General features: G+C 44.1%; 1 protein-coding gene across 2 annotated transcripts in view; it reads right to left on the bottom strand.

The window, feature by feature from the left end:
• OTUD7A (OTU deubiquitinase 7A) overlaps positions 1-15,737 on the bottom strand; it is a 387,452-nt gene that overhangs the window by 203,759 nt on the left and 167,956 nt on the right. For both annotated transcript variants that reach the window (XM_029065552.1, XM_029065554.1), the window contains one exon: positions 12,584-12,753. The gene's annotated coding sequence lies outside the window, so the exon portion shown is untranslated. The remainder of the gene's footprint in view (positions 1-12,583; positions 12,754-15,737) is intronic.

Here is a 15,737-nt window from a genome sequence, read left to right as displayed (position 1 = left end):
CAAAATCACCCTCTCACCCTAGTGACCACTGGGGAATAATAATGGCAGGTGCTTTGGGGGGGGACCAAGTAGATAATTCCAGATTTATTCTCCTTTGCTAACCTTTTTCCTTCAGCAAAGACCCAATCTAACGTAGCCTTTAAATTCTCACCCTAATGTGTAGAACACTCTGCATACAGGAAAAGAGCCCCTCAGCATTCTGAGTCTCTACTTATAAAGCCTCAATTAAAATCCCATCATAAATGCTCAATTTTATCTGCAGCTAATTTCTCTGTGTTTCAGACATCTGACAACCAATCCTGGTCACCCAGATAATGCCAACTTCTAAGATTAGACGTGTTATTCACCAAAGGACAATATAAAACATGATTACTATTTCAGAAGGGGCAGCCCCCTTCCCCACAATGTCGGGATAATTGCCACATGCACAGCTGCTGTCGGTGGTTGCAAAGGAGAGAGGGAGGAGGAGGTAAAGAGAAAAGGGGAGGGATTAAATGAGGAAATTACAGGAGCCAAAAAAAAAAGAGGTATTTAAATATCTACCTCCACGTATGGTCACTTTGCCAATAATGGCTCCACACCGACTGCACGTATTTCTCTAAATTCACACATGGACTGTGTGATTGATGCGGTCTCCCTAGGGCCTTTTCATTGGAATGCACTTAATCTGACTCCAAACTGTTTGGGAACCACATCGATTTCACCACCATCCAAGTAGGGTTGAGCGAAGAGTGCCTCGTTAGGAGTTTACTTTGGTTTTTAAGTAAAAACTAGAGTATCACAATTTCGGCAAATGAGCAATCTCGCTCGTCACATTCCCATCCATCTCCACCCTTGTTCGCGTGGTGAGCCCACAACAAGCTGCCTTGTGACTTTGTGATACCAACAAGGGAGAGACTTTTAGAAGGTGCTAACGGGCTCTGAGACAGGTGATTGCTGGCCTGTGGGGCTGGAGCATGGAGGGAGATGGGGCTTTCTCTCCCTGTTCTACCCAATAATGGGCCTGGAACAATCAGTGTTCCATACACACAGCCACAGCTGCCCTGCCTAAAGCAGTTAAAAGGTGGTTGTTCTCACAGGAGGTACAGAGAGGAGGAGGAGGAGGAGGAGGAGGAGGAGGAGGAGGAGGAAAAAGAAGAAGAAGAAGAAGAGGAAGGAGGAAGAAGAAGAAAAAGAAGAAAGAAGGAGAAGGAAGAGGAGAAGAAGAAAGAAAGAAGGAGGAGGAGGACGATGACAACGAGAAGGAGAAGAAGAGCACTTGGAAGCAGAAAGAAGCAGCACTGGCAGAATGGGCTCCTTTGACCACAGACTATTAGACCCTTGGTGGAGTGGAGTGAGTGTGTGTATGTGTCACTCCCTTGCACGTTGGTAAAACTGAGTAAAAAACTTTACACGTTAACCTTGGTGATTAGAGGTGTGGTTTGACTTCTTTGTGTCACTGAGGCTCCCCTGGTCCAAGAAGGTCCTGGTTGGAACAAACCGGGGAGCTCCGGACACTACATTTTACTGCGCGACTGGAATCTTGAGCTGAATTTGGATGACCCGGTTGCCTCCTTGAGGCAAATTCCTCATCGTTCTCAAGAGTTCTACCCTCGGAAGGACCAAGAGCGGTGATTTAACTTTGTTTGGAGGCTTGGGAAGAGTCTAAAATACAAGAGGGAAAAATGATCCCCTCCTCCACAGCCCGCATCATATGCCCTTTCCCCAGTGGAACTGGACGGATAAATCTGAGCCTCCCAGTAATTCATCAATCAGTGGTATTTATTGAGTGCTGACTCTGTGCAGAACACCGTACTAAACGCTGACGGTAAATACAACAGAGTTGGTAGACATGCTCCCAGCCCTCAAGGAGCTTACAGTCCGGTGCACATTTTTTGAACACTCGGGTGATATCTCCTCCAAGGAGGCCTTCCCCAACTAAGCCCTCATTTCCCCTACTCCCTTCCCGTTCTTAATCACTTAGGTACTTGGATCTGTATCCTTGACGCACTTGATAGTCACCCCATCCCCAGCCCCACAAAATCATATAGGTATCCATCATTTATTTCAACATTTGTCTCCCCTTCTAGACTTTTAGCTCACTGTGGCAGGGAACGTATCTATCATCTCTGTTAGTTGTACTCTTCCGTGAGCTTAGTACAGCGCTCTGCACGCAGTATGTATTCAATAAATAAGAATGTTGGTATTTGCTAAGTGCTTACTATGTGCAGAGCACTGTTCTAAGTGCCGGGGTAGATACAGGGTTATCAGGTTGTCCACGTGAGGCTCACAGTCTTAATCCCCCTTTTACAGATGAGGAAACTGAGGCACAGAGAAATCAAGTGACTTGCCTACGGTCACACAGCTGACAAGTGGCAGAGCCGCCATTCGAACGCATGACCTCTGCCTCCGAAGCCCAGGCTCTTTCCATCAAGCCACGATGCTTGATTGATTGGAACATGTCTGCCAACTCCATTGTACTATACTCTCCTAAATGCTTAGTCCTCTTGTCTGTATGTTCACTGCGGGCAGGGAATATGTCTGTTACAATGTTATATTGTACACCCCCAAGGCCTTAGTACAGCGTTCTGCGCACAGTAAGTGCTCAACAAATAAGAATGACTAGTCCAGTGCTATGCACATAGTAAGCTCTGAATAAATACTACCCATGGATCCGACTCTCCCAACCACTCAATATGGGTGCTCTGGCCCCCAAAAGCACTTAGTAAAGACCCCTAAGGGGATGATTGATTGGCAGGTGAGAATGACAGTGTATACTTCCTGCAGCATCATACGGCCCATGTCTCTACCCACCTCAAAATCATTCTCTGCCTCCTTGTGATTCCTCACATGAAACAAAACCTCACAAGTGGCATCAAGGCCCTCTGCCGTCTTCCCCCAATTTGCCTGTCTACCCTCTATACCTACTATTGGCCAACTCGCTATCTTTGCTCCAACCAAGCCAATCTCCTAACGGCATCTCTCTCGTGCTCACATTTTTCCCCTCGCTTGCAATTTCCCCCTTGTCACATCAGACAGACCACAGCTCTTTTCTCATTCAAATCCCCCCTAAACCCCCCCCTCCCCCCGTTCCAACAAGCTTTTCAGGATTAATTTCCCAGCATCCGGAGGCACACCAATTCTTGAGCAAACTCTAGCGCTCGTGAAATTATGTACACCCTCCTTAGCATTCCTGGCAGTTTGCGCATTTCTGACCTCTCCAGTTGAAAATATGATTTTGTCTTTCTCTCCAGCTGTGGTATAAGCTCCTCGTGGGCAAAGAACATACCACTTTATTATTCTGCCCTTCCCAAGTGCCTAGTACAGTGCCCAACACCAAATGGGTGCTCAGTAAATTCCACTAATGATAATAATAATTTTGGTATTTGTTAAGTGCTTACCATGTGCCAAGCACTGTTCTAAGTGTTGGGTAGATACAAGTTAATTATGTTGTAATAATGTTGGTATTTGTTAAGCGCTTACTATGTGCAGAGCACTGTTCTAAGCGCTGGGGGAATAATAATAACAATAATAATAATGTTGGTATTTGTTAAGTGCTTACTATGTGCTGAGCACTGTTCTAAGCGCTGGGGTAGATACAGGGGAATCAGGTTGTCCCACGTGAGGCTCACAGTTAATGCCCATTTTACAGATGAGGTCACTGAGGCCCAGAGAAGTGAAGTGACTTGCCCACAGTCACACAGTTGACAAGTGGCAGAGCGGGGAGTCGAACCCATGACCCCTGACTCCCAAGCCCGGGCTCTTGCCACTGAGCCACTATGGGGCTCACAGTCTTAATACCCATTTTACAGATGAGGTAACTGAGGCACAGAGAAGTGAAGTGACCTGCCCAGAGTCACCCAGCTAAGTGGCAGAGCCAGGATTAGAACCCATGACCTCCGACTCCCAAGCCCATGCTCTTTCCACTGAGCCATGCTGCTTTTCTGCCACGCCCAAGGAATCTTGGAGAAGCATTTTTTTTTAATGGCATTTGTTAAGCTTTTACTATGTGCCAGGCACTGTATTAAGTGCTGGGATAGATACAGGCGAATCAAGTTGGACACAGTCCCGGTCCCACATGGGACTCACAGTCTTCTACCCCATTTTGCAGAGGAGGGAACTGAGGCACCAAGAAGAAAAGTGACTTGCCCAAGGTCGCACAGCAGATAAGTGGCAGAGTTGGAAGTAGAACCCAGGTCCTGCTGGCTCCTAGGCCCCGACTCTATCCACTCGCCCATGCTGCTTTCCTAATTCCTATATGAACGTCTAGAGACAAGGGAGGGAATCCACTCGGCCAAGAACCTGTAGTGTCTCTGTTTTCATGACACCAAATACATCAAGAAATTCACTTCATGCGTTGCCAATTCTTTCCCAGGTAGCTCATTAAAACGCTTCTTTTTAAGAGGGAGTCAACACGCGGGGGGTTTAGAAGCATTTGGTAGCTCATTTAAAACAAGAAAATCATGTGAACAATACACATGTCAACTCGGACGCAGGGAGAAGAGTTCAAAACTAAATTTAGCAACCACGAGATAAATACAAATCCCCGCCAGATTGTTTTATCAGTTACCGTAAATATTTAATGTTTCAGCAGCAATTAAAGTACATGCGTCACTTACTTTTTCCATTGTAGTTCTAAAGGTGTTAAAGGTACAAGCACTAATTGTGTTTCTAATTCAGACTCTCTTCCCCTCTTTAAAGCCCTACTGTGTGCTCACCTCCTCCAGGAGGCCTTCCTAGACTGAACTCCCCCTTTCCCTCTGTTCCCCCTTCCCCTCCCCTCAGCACTGTGCTCATTTGTATATATTATTCATTACCCTATTTATTTTGTTAATAAGGTGTACATCTCCTTGATTCTATTTATCTTGATGATGTCTTGTTTTTGTTTTGCGCTGTTTTTCTTTGCTCTCTGTCTCCCCTGTTTAGATTGTGAGCCCATCATGGGGCAGGGATTGTCTCCATCTGTTGCCAAATTGTATATTCCAAGTGCTTAGTACAGTGCTCTGCACATAGTAAGCGCTCAATAAATACTATTGAACGGATGAATGAATAGCTGCTCGTTAGGGTTATAAGTATAATGTGCACCTATATATTGGAGTGTAAGTCAGTATTAAGTTAGCATAATCTATTTCATGGGTAATCAGTAGTAAAATTTTACGTACCAACATGGCTCAACATCACTTTGAGCATGGCCCAGTGCATAAAGCACGGGCCTGGGAGTCAGAAGGGCCTGGGTTCTAAACCCAGATCTTTCCCTCGTCTGCTGTGTGATCCTGGGCAAGTTCCTTCACTTCTCTGTGCCTCGGTTCCCTAATCTGTAAAACGGGGATTAACGGAGTGAGGCCCATGTGGAACACGGACTATGTCCAACCTGATTAGCTTGTATCTACCCCAATCCTTAGTTCAGTGCCTGTAACACTGTTGGCATTTAACAAATACCATTGAAAAAATAAAATCATAAAATGCATCTTTTTCTACTATGAGAAGCTTAGTGGTTACTCTAGGCAGCAATTTTAAACAAAGAGAGCTTGACAATCTGAGAGAGCTTCCAGGAACTTGCAGTGGAAACAGAAGATTCCCCTAGTTTCAACAGTCTGTGGTCTCTCTTTTGCTTGGCTTCTCTAAGGCGAGAATTCGGGTTTCTCTCAGGACATGAAAAATGAAGGTTCCCTGACAGTTCAAGCTTCCATCCAGAAGCCTGGTGCAATATAAGCTAGCTAAGGACCATCGGACGTGGTTAGTGTCAGAGACAGAGAGCCGCAAATTCCACTGTCACTAGCTGCATCAGAGGCAGTTAGTTCCACCTTTGTGTGTTTATGAAAAACCCTAAACGTCATTACAGGCAGTCCCCGGACTTAAAACAGACGTGGCTCCTGACGCCTGCATCTTATGTGTGAGACGATTTTCTTATAATATTATTAGAAATAGATTGGCTCATGAACCAAAGAAGCAGAGCGGTTTAGTGGCAAGAGCACGGGCTTGGGAGTTATTGGATGCGGGTTCTAATCCCCGCTCAGCCACTTGTCGATTGCGTGACCTTGGCCAAGCCACTTCACTTCTCTGTGCCTCAGTGACCTCATCTGTAAAATGTGGATTAAGACTGTGAGCTCCGTGGGGGACAACCTGATTACCTTGTCTCTACCGCAGGATTTAAAATAGCGCTTGGCACAAAGTAAGTGCTTAACAAATACAATTAACTATTATTATTTACCAAAATTCCTTTAAATTGTGTGCCAATCACTTATAGATGAGCAATTTAACTGCATTAAAGTTTTCAGTCTTTTTTCCAAATTTCCCTCAGGGTAAGCCAGCAGAAGTGCGGGGCGAATCACACATAACAACAACGTAATAATAATAATAATGATATTCCAAGCATGGCACTGGTCTTAGAGTAGGTACAAGAAAGTCAGGCTGGACACAGTATCACATAGAGGGCACCATTCATGTATATATATATAGGAATATATAGAATCTGTTATTCGTTTACAGAGCCAGGTACAATACTAAATGCTGGGGTGGTCACAAAGTAATCAGGTTACACACTGTCCATGTCCCACATGGGACTCACAGTCTGAATCCTCGTTTTACAAATGAGGTAACTGAGGCACAAACAAGTTAAGTGACTTGGCCTAAGTCACAGAGCAGACAAGTTCATTCATTCAACAGTATTTATTGAGCGCTTACTATGTGCAGAGCACTGTACTAAGCACTTGGAAGGTACAAATCGGTAACAGAGAGAGACAGTCCCTGCCCTTTGGCGGGTTTACGGTCTAATCGGGGGAGACAGACAAGAACAATGGCAATAAATAGAATCAAGACAAGTGACAGAGCTGGATTAGAAGCCAGGTCCTTCTGACTCCAAGGCCTGAGGTCCACCACTAGGCCAGGCTGCTTCTCAGGAGGGCAAAGTAAGAGGGAGAAGGAGGGAGAAGCAGGAGGTCCTGAAGCCTCATTTTACAATCAATCACTTCCTGTGTGCACTGCACTGTTCTAGGTGCTTGGGAGAGTATAATACGATAGAGTTGGTAGACACATTCTCTGGCCACAAAAAGGCTGGAGGGGTTTACATACAGTAATATGAATTAATAAATTATGGATATGTACATAAATGCTGTTGGACTGAGGAAGGGGTGAATGGAAGGTATAAATCCAAGTGCATAGGTGACATAGAAGAGACTGGGAGAAAAGAAAATGGGGGCTTAGCCAGGGAAGGCCTCTTGGAGGAGGTGTGCCTTCAATAAAGCTTTGAAGGTGGGGAGAGTGTTCGTCTATCGGCTGTAAAGAGGGAGGGGGTTCCAGGACAAAGACAGGTCATCGGTGGGAGGTCAAGGTGAGATAGATTTGGCTGAGGTGCAGAGAGTAGGTTAGCACGAGAGGAGTGAAGTGTGTGGGCTGGATTTTAGTAGGAGAACAGTGAGGTAAGGTAGGAGGAGTGAGGTGATTGAGCGCTTTAAAGCCGACGATAAGGAATTTCTGTTTGACGTGGAGGTGGATGGGCTCCACTCGATAACGGGAATCCACTGGAATAGCTTCCACTGGACATCACTGGGGGACTGGGTTCCACTGGATCACTGGAATCACTGGAAGTTGAGGAGCGGGGAAACATGGATTTTGAAGAAAAATGATTCAGCAGCAGAGTGAAGTACGGACTGGAAAGGGGAGAGACGGAAGACAGGGAGGTCAGCAAGGAGGCTGATGCAGTAATCGAAATGGGGGTAGAATAAATGATTAGATTAACATGGTAGCAGTTTGGATTTTAGTGATGTGAAGGTTGAACCAACAGGATTTGGGGACAGATCGAGTGTGTGGGTTGAATGAGAGAGATGAGGTGAGGATAACGCCAAGGTTCCGGGCTTGTGTGACAGGGAGGATGGTGGAGCTGTCTACAGTGAAAGGCAAGTCAGGGGGAGGACAGGGTTTGGGTAGGAAGATAAACGGTACTGTTTTGGACATGTTAAGTTTGAGGTGTCCTTGGGCAGCCAAGTAGCAATGTCCTGAAGGCAGGGATAAATGCGGAGAGAGATCAGGACCGGAGAGGTAGATTTGGAAATCAACCACTTGGAGATGGTAGTTGAAGCCATGGGAGAATGAGTTCTTCAAAGGAGTGGGTGGAGAACAAGCCAACGGAGGCACGGTGCAGTTAAGTGACTTTCCCAAGGTCACTGAGCAGGTAAGTGATAGAGCAGAGAACTGGAGCCCAGATCCACTCACTACCAAGTTCAAGATCTTTCCATTAAGCCATGGGAGTTCTCGAGGAGTTTCGGGAATCCTTTCAAGGTTTGTGAAGCTTCCTAAATCTCAACTGCTTTATCCATGGAGGTTGAGGAATTTTAAAATGGCTATAATCCTAGTGCAGCTTTTGAGGTGTATCTCAGAACATGAGCCGTGATAATCCTCTAAGTGTGGATAACAACAATAACAACAGTGGTATTTGTTAAGCGGTTATTTGGTACTAGGCACTGGGATATAGGCAAATTGTGTTGTACAGTCTCAATCCCCATTTTAGAGATGAGGTAACAACCACAGAGAAGTGAAGTGACTTGTCCAATGACACGGAACAGACAAGTTGTGGATCCGGGATTAGAACCCGGGTCCTTCTGACTCCGAGGCCCGTGCTCTCTCCACTAGGCTGCGTGTCCTAATGGAAAGAGCAAAGGCTTGGGAGTCAGAGGACCCGGGCTCTAATCCTTGCTCCACCACTTGTCTGCAGTGTGACTTTGGGCAAATCACATAACTTCTTGTGCCTCGATTTCCTCATCTGTAAACTGGGGATTGAATCCTACTCCCCCCTACTTAAATTGTGAGCTTCATGTGGGACAAGGACTAAGTCCAATGTGATTATATCGTATCTTCCACAGGACTTAGTACAGCGCTTGGAACATAGTAAACACTTAACAAGCATTATTAAAAGGAAATAAAAAACAGAGACTCTAAACTCGGAGCCTCCAGTGACCTTCATGGATATACAATTGGTACCCAAGACAAAGGGTGCACAATCAAAAGGGTGGTTGTCATCAAAAATGTAGAAACAGCCCATGTCAGGTGAAAGTCCCTGTGTTAACAAGGCCCTGGGAGGGTAACAAATGGTTCTAGAGCAAAGAGGGGCAGGCATTCATTCATTCATTCGCATTTACTGAGTGCTATATGCAAAGCACTGTACTAAGCACCTGCGAGAGTACAACAATAAACATATTCCCTTGACCTTATAGTCTAGAGGGGGAGGCCGACATTAAGAGAATTAAATTACAGATATGTACATAAGTGCCGTAGGGCTGTCGGGGGATGACAAATAAAAGGAGCAAGTCAGGATGGCACAGAAATGAGTGGAAAAAGGAAAGGAGGGTTTAGAGAGCGAAGGCCTCTTAGATGAGATGTATCTTTACTAAGACTTTGAATGCGGGGAGAGTAATTCTCTTTCAGATATGAGGAGGGAGGATGTCTTGCTGGAGCAATATTAGAGTGTCTTCAAAAGGCATCCACACGACGTCGACATCATGCTGCATGGAACGAAAGGAACGCTGCTTGCAAACACTATGAAATGCGGTGACACCATACAGAATGCTGTGTGCATGCACCAACATGGTGGCAACATATGAAATAGTTTTGGGGGGAGATAATTTTTGCCTGCCTCAGACGGCCAGATTGTTAATTCTAGAGACGCAGCATGGCCTACTGGAAAAAGGACAGGCCTGGGAGTCAGAAGATCCGGATTCGAATTCCAGCACTGCCATTTAAAAAATAATAATAATAATTACAGTAGTTGTTAAATGCTTACTACGTGCCAGGCACTGTTCTAAGCGCTGGGGAAGATACAAGATAACTGGTTGGACACGGTCCCTGTCTCACACAGGGCTCACAGTCTTAATTCCCATTTTACAGATGAGGGAACTGAGGCACAGAGAAGTTTGACTTCAGACAGGTCACTTCACTTCTTTGGGGCACAATTTCAAGACCTGCTTTCCTCCCTCATAGACTGTGAGCCTCATGTGGGACTGGGATTACATCTGATCAGATTATCTTGTCTCTACCTCAGTGCTTATACAGTGCTTGGCACATAGTAAACACTTAACAAATTCCACAATTATTATTATTATCAGTTCCTCCTGAGTGTGACGCACTGTATACTGAGTGCTTGGGAAAATACCAGAGAAGCGCAAGACGGTGTTATCTAAACACAAGCAATTTACAATCTACAGGGGGAAGACAGATGTAAAAATATTTACAAGCATGGGATAATAAATCAAAGGAACGTGCATTCAAATACACCCACATAATTGCTGAGAATGAGGATTAATAGAGAAAAAAGTCCAAGAGGCTGCTTTTGAGTTCACAGAAACAAGCCAACCCTCAACCTCTTACAGACAAGAAGTGTGATGCTTTGGGAATATGGCACTGGAAAAAGAAGCACAGAGCTAATTCTGACCTTAACATTTTCAACTAGCTCGCTCCTTAGCTGGCTCAGGACACAGTAGACCTAGTTTAATCCATCATGAAATGCAGGTATATTTCAGAAGCTCGCTGGGATTCTACTGAATCTTCCGTTTGTAGTGCTATCCAGCCAAAACCCTCCAGTTCTTACATGGAATTATTTGCAATGGGTGTGACCTGAAATGATGTCTGCTGAATACTACGAGATTTCATTTACTTGGAAGGGTTGTGAAAATTGTGAAAATCCTTCAACTGGAAATGCAAACTTGAGATTTAAAAACCATGTTGTAAAGACAATTAAAAATAGACAAAACGCGGTTCTACTGGGGAGAGAAGAAGCGATGGTTCCTTCCCAAAGACAGTAGAAGGAAACATGAATTTTGCCTACTTCCACATTGATCACTGAACATTTTATAAGCACATTCCATGTTGATTCTTTTCTTCCCTTCGATGTTCTAACGGATGTATTTTATCATCTGTATATATTTAAGAAGTTGAAATCATTTAAGTTTAGATTATTTTTAGGTAACTAAAGGCTTCTACCTTCACTTTCACTAGAGCTTTAATAGTGTTGGATTTTTTTCACTTCTCACAATACATGTTAAAAATTAACATTTAAAAAAAGATGGAGAGAAACACCGTAGACTAAATAAAACTGGTCTCTGAAGAGAGTAACCACATTACTTCTGCGTCACCTTGACATGCTCCCTTTATTCATGTCCCATCCCAGCCCCACAGCGCTTATATAGATATCTGTAATTTATTTATATTAATGTCTGTCTCTCCATCTAGATCGTAAGCTCACTGAGGGCAGGGAATGTGTCTGTTTATATTGTGTTCTCCTTAGAGCTTAGTTCAGTGCTATGCACACAGTAAACTCTCAAAAAAATGATTGAATGAATGAATGAATGACTTCGGGTCCCGAGTCAGAGGACCTGAGTTCTAATCCCGGCTCCACTACTTGTTCGCTGTATGACTTTGGGAGCAAGTCACTTAACTTCTTTATACCTCACTTATTTTATCTGTAAAATGGGGATTAAGACTGTGAGCCCCAGTGCTTAGTACAGTTCCTGGAACAGAATAAGTGCTTAACAAATATCACACATAACAATTAATGATAATAACTGTGATATTTATTAAGTGCTTGATACGTGCCAGCCACTGTACTAAACACTGCGGTGGTTACAAGCCAATTGGGTTGGACACAGTCCCCGTCCCATCTGGGGCTCACAGTCTTCATCCCCATTTTACAGAGGAAGGAACCAAGGCCCAGAGAAGTGAAGGGACTTGCCCGAGGTCCCACAGCAGAAAAGAGAGGAGCTGGGATTAGAACCCATGACCTTTTGACTCCCAGGCCCATGCTCTACCCACTAGTCATTTATATTTATTGAGTGCTTACTGTGTGCAAAGCACTGTACTAAGCACTTGAGAGAGTAGAGCATAACTACAAGGACACACATTCCTGCCCACGAGTTCACAGTCTACAGGGGGAGACAGACATTAATATGAATAAATAAATATGGTACTACACCATGTTGCTTCTATTAATATATGTATATACACATAGAGAGAGAAAGAGAGAAAGAGCTGGTATTTTTTAAGGGCTTACTACACACCAGACACTGTATCAAGTGCTGGGGTAGATACAAGATCATCAGATAGGACACAGCCCGTCCCACTTGGGGCCCACCGTCTGGATCCCCATTTTACAGATAAGATGACTGAGGCACAGAGAGGTGAAATGACTTGTCCAAGGTCACACAGGAGACAAGTATTGGAGCTGGGATTAGAACTCAGGTCCTCCGCTGACTCGGGACCCTAGTAACGTGCTTCTGTCTTCAGAGACCAGTTTCCTTTCATACCTGGTTTCAATATTCATTCTTTTGAAAGAAATCAACAGCTAGAAATGCAATCCAAAAACCTCATTCATATTGCTGACAATGTCTTGGTTAATTTCCCTCTTGTTTAAACATTACCAGTCTACTGTTCTTTGGTGTCATATTCAAACACAGTGGAGTCAAAGCTTTAAGGACATTTCTCCTGGGCTCCAATAAAGAAAGCTAATGTGTAAATACAACTTAAAACTCTGAATTTTTCACAGTAGTTTGATTGACGTCTCAAAGTCTAATTCAAACTCCAAAATGAGTTTCTTTTTTCCAATCCCTATTAAAATTACCTGTGACTTGTTCATTTGATTGGCTTTCCACGGACTTGAAATAAGATTTCCTTGAGGCACGTGGCAATCAACTGTTATATTGTTTGTCAACACTGTGTTCTCTGTAGTTGGAAACCGTCCATTTTTGCCACAGTACAAGATGTGATGTGATATAACAACCCCTGAGAATTCTGGAAAAAGGAAAAAAAAAAAGATTTCATTAACATTCAATAGAAAACACAAGATTTTAAGTAATTCTGAACAAGTTCCTTGATTTAATAAATTCCAGGCATGTGAGATGTTCCACTTTTTTATGGCATTTATTTAGTGCTTACTAAGTGTCAGGCAGTGTACTAAGCCCTGGGGTAGATACAAATTAATCAGGTTGAACTCGGTCCATGTCATTCATTTATTCAATCGTATTTATTGAGGGCTTACAGTGTGCAGAGCACTGTAGTAAGTGCTCGGAAAGTACGATACAACAATAAAGAGAGACAATCCCTGCCCACAAGGGGCTTACAGTCGAAAAGGGAGGAGACAAGCATAAAATCAAGTTAACAGTCACCAATATAAATAAGTCTAATTGCATATATATATATATATATACACATAAGTGCAGTGGGGAGTTAGAGGGTAGGAAGAGCAAAGAGAGCGAATCTAGGTGATGGGGAAGGGGAGCTGAGGAAAAGGGGGCTTAGTCTGGGGAAGGCTTCTTGGAGGAGGTGCATCTTCAGTAGGGCTTTGAAGGGGAAAAGAGTGATTGGCAGATTTGAGGAGGGAGGGCATTCAGGGCCAGAGGTAGGACGTGGGCCAGAGGTTGACGGCGGGACAGGCGAGATCGAGCCACAGTGAGAAGGTTAGCACGAGAGGAGCGGAGTGTGTGGGCTGGCATGTAGAAGGAGAGAAAGTAGGTGAGGTAAGAGGGGACTAGGTAATGGAGAGATTTAAAGCCAGTGGTGAGGAGGTTTTTTTCGATACCAAGGTTCATAGGCAACCACTGGAGGTTTCTGAGGGGAGGGAAGCCCTTAACATTTCTGTAGAAATATAATCCAGGCAGCGGATTGAAGTATGGACTGAAGTAGGGAGAGGCAGGAGGTTGGGAGGTCAGAAAGTAGGATGATGCAGTAATCCAGAGGATAGGATGAGAGACTGTATTAACGGGGAAGTGGTTTGGATGGAGAGGAAAGGGCAGATCTTGAAGGTGAGAACGACAGGATTTAGTGATGACTGGATATGTGGGGTGAATGAGAGAGCAGAGTCGAGGATGACACAAGGTTGTGGGTTTGTGAGATGGGAAGGATGGTTGTGCCACCTACAGTGACGGGAAATTCGGGAGAGGACAGGGTTTGGGACGGAATATAAGGAGCTCTGCCTTGGATGTGTTGAGTCCCACATGGGGCTCACAGTCTTAATCCCCATTTTACAGATGAGGTAACTGAGGTATAGAGAAGTTAAGTAACTTGCCCAAGGTCACACAGCAGACTAGTGACAGAGCCAAAATTAGAACCCAGGTCCTTCTGATTTCCTAGATATATATTCCTTGATCCTAGATATATGCAAATATATACATGCAATTCACTTCTCTTTAGAGACAGGATCCAGGCCTCTGTTTGGAAAGGCCCCAGGAGCTGAAGAAACCAAGTTTTGCTCTTGAAATGTGCTGTACATATGGACTGCACAATTCTACATTAAGAACCTTAGAATATAACAGAGGATATCTCCAGTCCCAGAGTTGGAATATATTACAAGCCAAGAGGGGACAGAGAAAACCATATGCCCCACACAGTAGGAATCCAGCAAGGCAGGAAGAAAAAAAGGTAGCAAGAATGAACAAGCTGAAAACAGAAAGGAGTTTTGTTTGGGAAGACCTCAGTTACCCCCTCTGGAAAATGGGGATTAAGGCTGTAAGCCTCATGTGGGACAAGGACTGTGTCCAGCCCAGTACAGTGCCTGACCCGTAGTGAGCACTTAAATATCACAGTTATCACTAATATTATGGAGAGAACGAGGGCTAGCACAGATACTGTCACCTCTAACAACCCAAAGTTTCAGCAGTATTGGCATCAATTTTAGTCATTTTTTGGCCATGAACCCTTTTTAGTCAGGTTTAGGACAGAATTATGCAAAAGCTGTGCAAAAGCTTTGAGGATTTTAAAATAATACCCAATGCTTTTCTTTCATTTTCAATCACTACCAATAGTCAGCCAGAAGGCTTATGCTCCATGGCCTCTCCCATGAAAAAAATTCAATGATATCAATATTTTTAAGTGCTTCCCATGTGCCAGGCACTGTACTAGGGTAGATACAAGATAATTAGGTTGGACGCAGTCCCTGTCCCACATGAGGCTCACAGTCTTAATCCCCCTTTTACAGATGAGGTAACTGAGGCCCAGAGAATTCAAGTGACTTGTCTGAGATCACACAGCAGACAAGTGGCGGAGGGGGACGCTGAATTCCAGGTGTGAGTTCTATCCACTAGGCCATGACGTTTTTCTAAGAGCTTACTATTAAGAAGAGCCTAATGTGTGCGGGGATTTTATCCATACCCCTATAAGCTAGGTAACTGTTACCCAATTGTCTAAGTAGGGAAAGAGAAAGGAGACAGGTTAAAACCCATGACAATGTAATGGAGTTCTGCATTCCCTGATAGTTATTCCAGAAAAAGGAACATCCATAATTAAATGCACATCAAATTCTTTGCAATTAGAGAATTGATCCCCCTTGGTTTGTACTTGACACGTAGTTTCCACTGTTCTTAGAGGAAAATACCAGCAACTCTCTTTCACATGTCTCATATAAAATGCACAAGAAGCTGGCAGCTTGTTAGGAACAGTGAAAATCACGTGTCATGAATTGACCCGGGGGCACCAATTCTCCATCTGAGCACTGCACAGAATAATCGCTCAATAAATATGATTGATTGGGGTGAAAATTGACCAGATGCAGAATAACAGTTCACTAAATAATTTGATGCTAATCTGGGGACTGAGAGGGAACGCATAAATTCTGTGCTTGACTCCTGATTTCTTGATCACCCATCATCATTAATTGTATTTCTTGAGTGCTTACTGCGTGCAGAGCACTGTATTAAGCACTTGGAGAGTATAATAGGGTTTGTAGAATTGTTCCTGGCCCACAGTGAGTTTGCAGTCTAAAGGGAGAGACAGACATTAAT

This window comes from Ornithorhynchus anatinus, chromosome 5 (assembly GCF_004115215.2).
Source record: "Ornithorhynchus anatinus isolate Pmale09 chromosome 5, mOrnAna1.pri.v4, whole genome shotgun sequence".
NCBI lineage: Eukaryota > Metazoa > Chordata > Mammalia > Monotremata > Ornithorhynchidae > Ornithorhynchus > Ornithorhynchus anatinus.
This window is presented reverse-complemented; position numbering and strand designations above follow the sequence as displayed.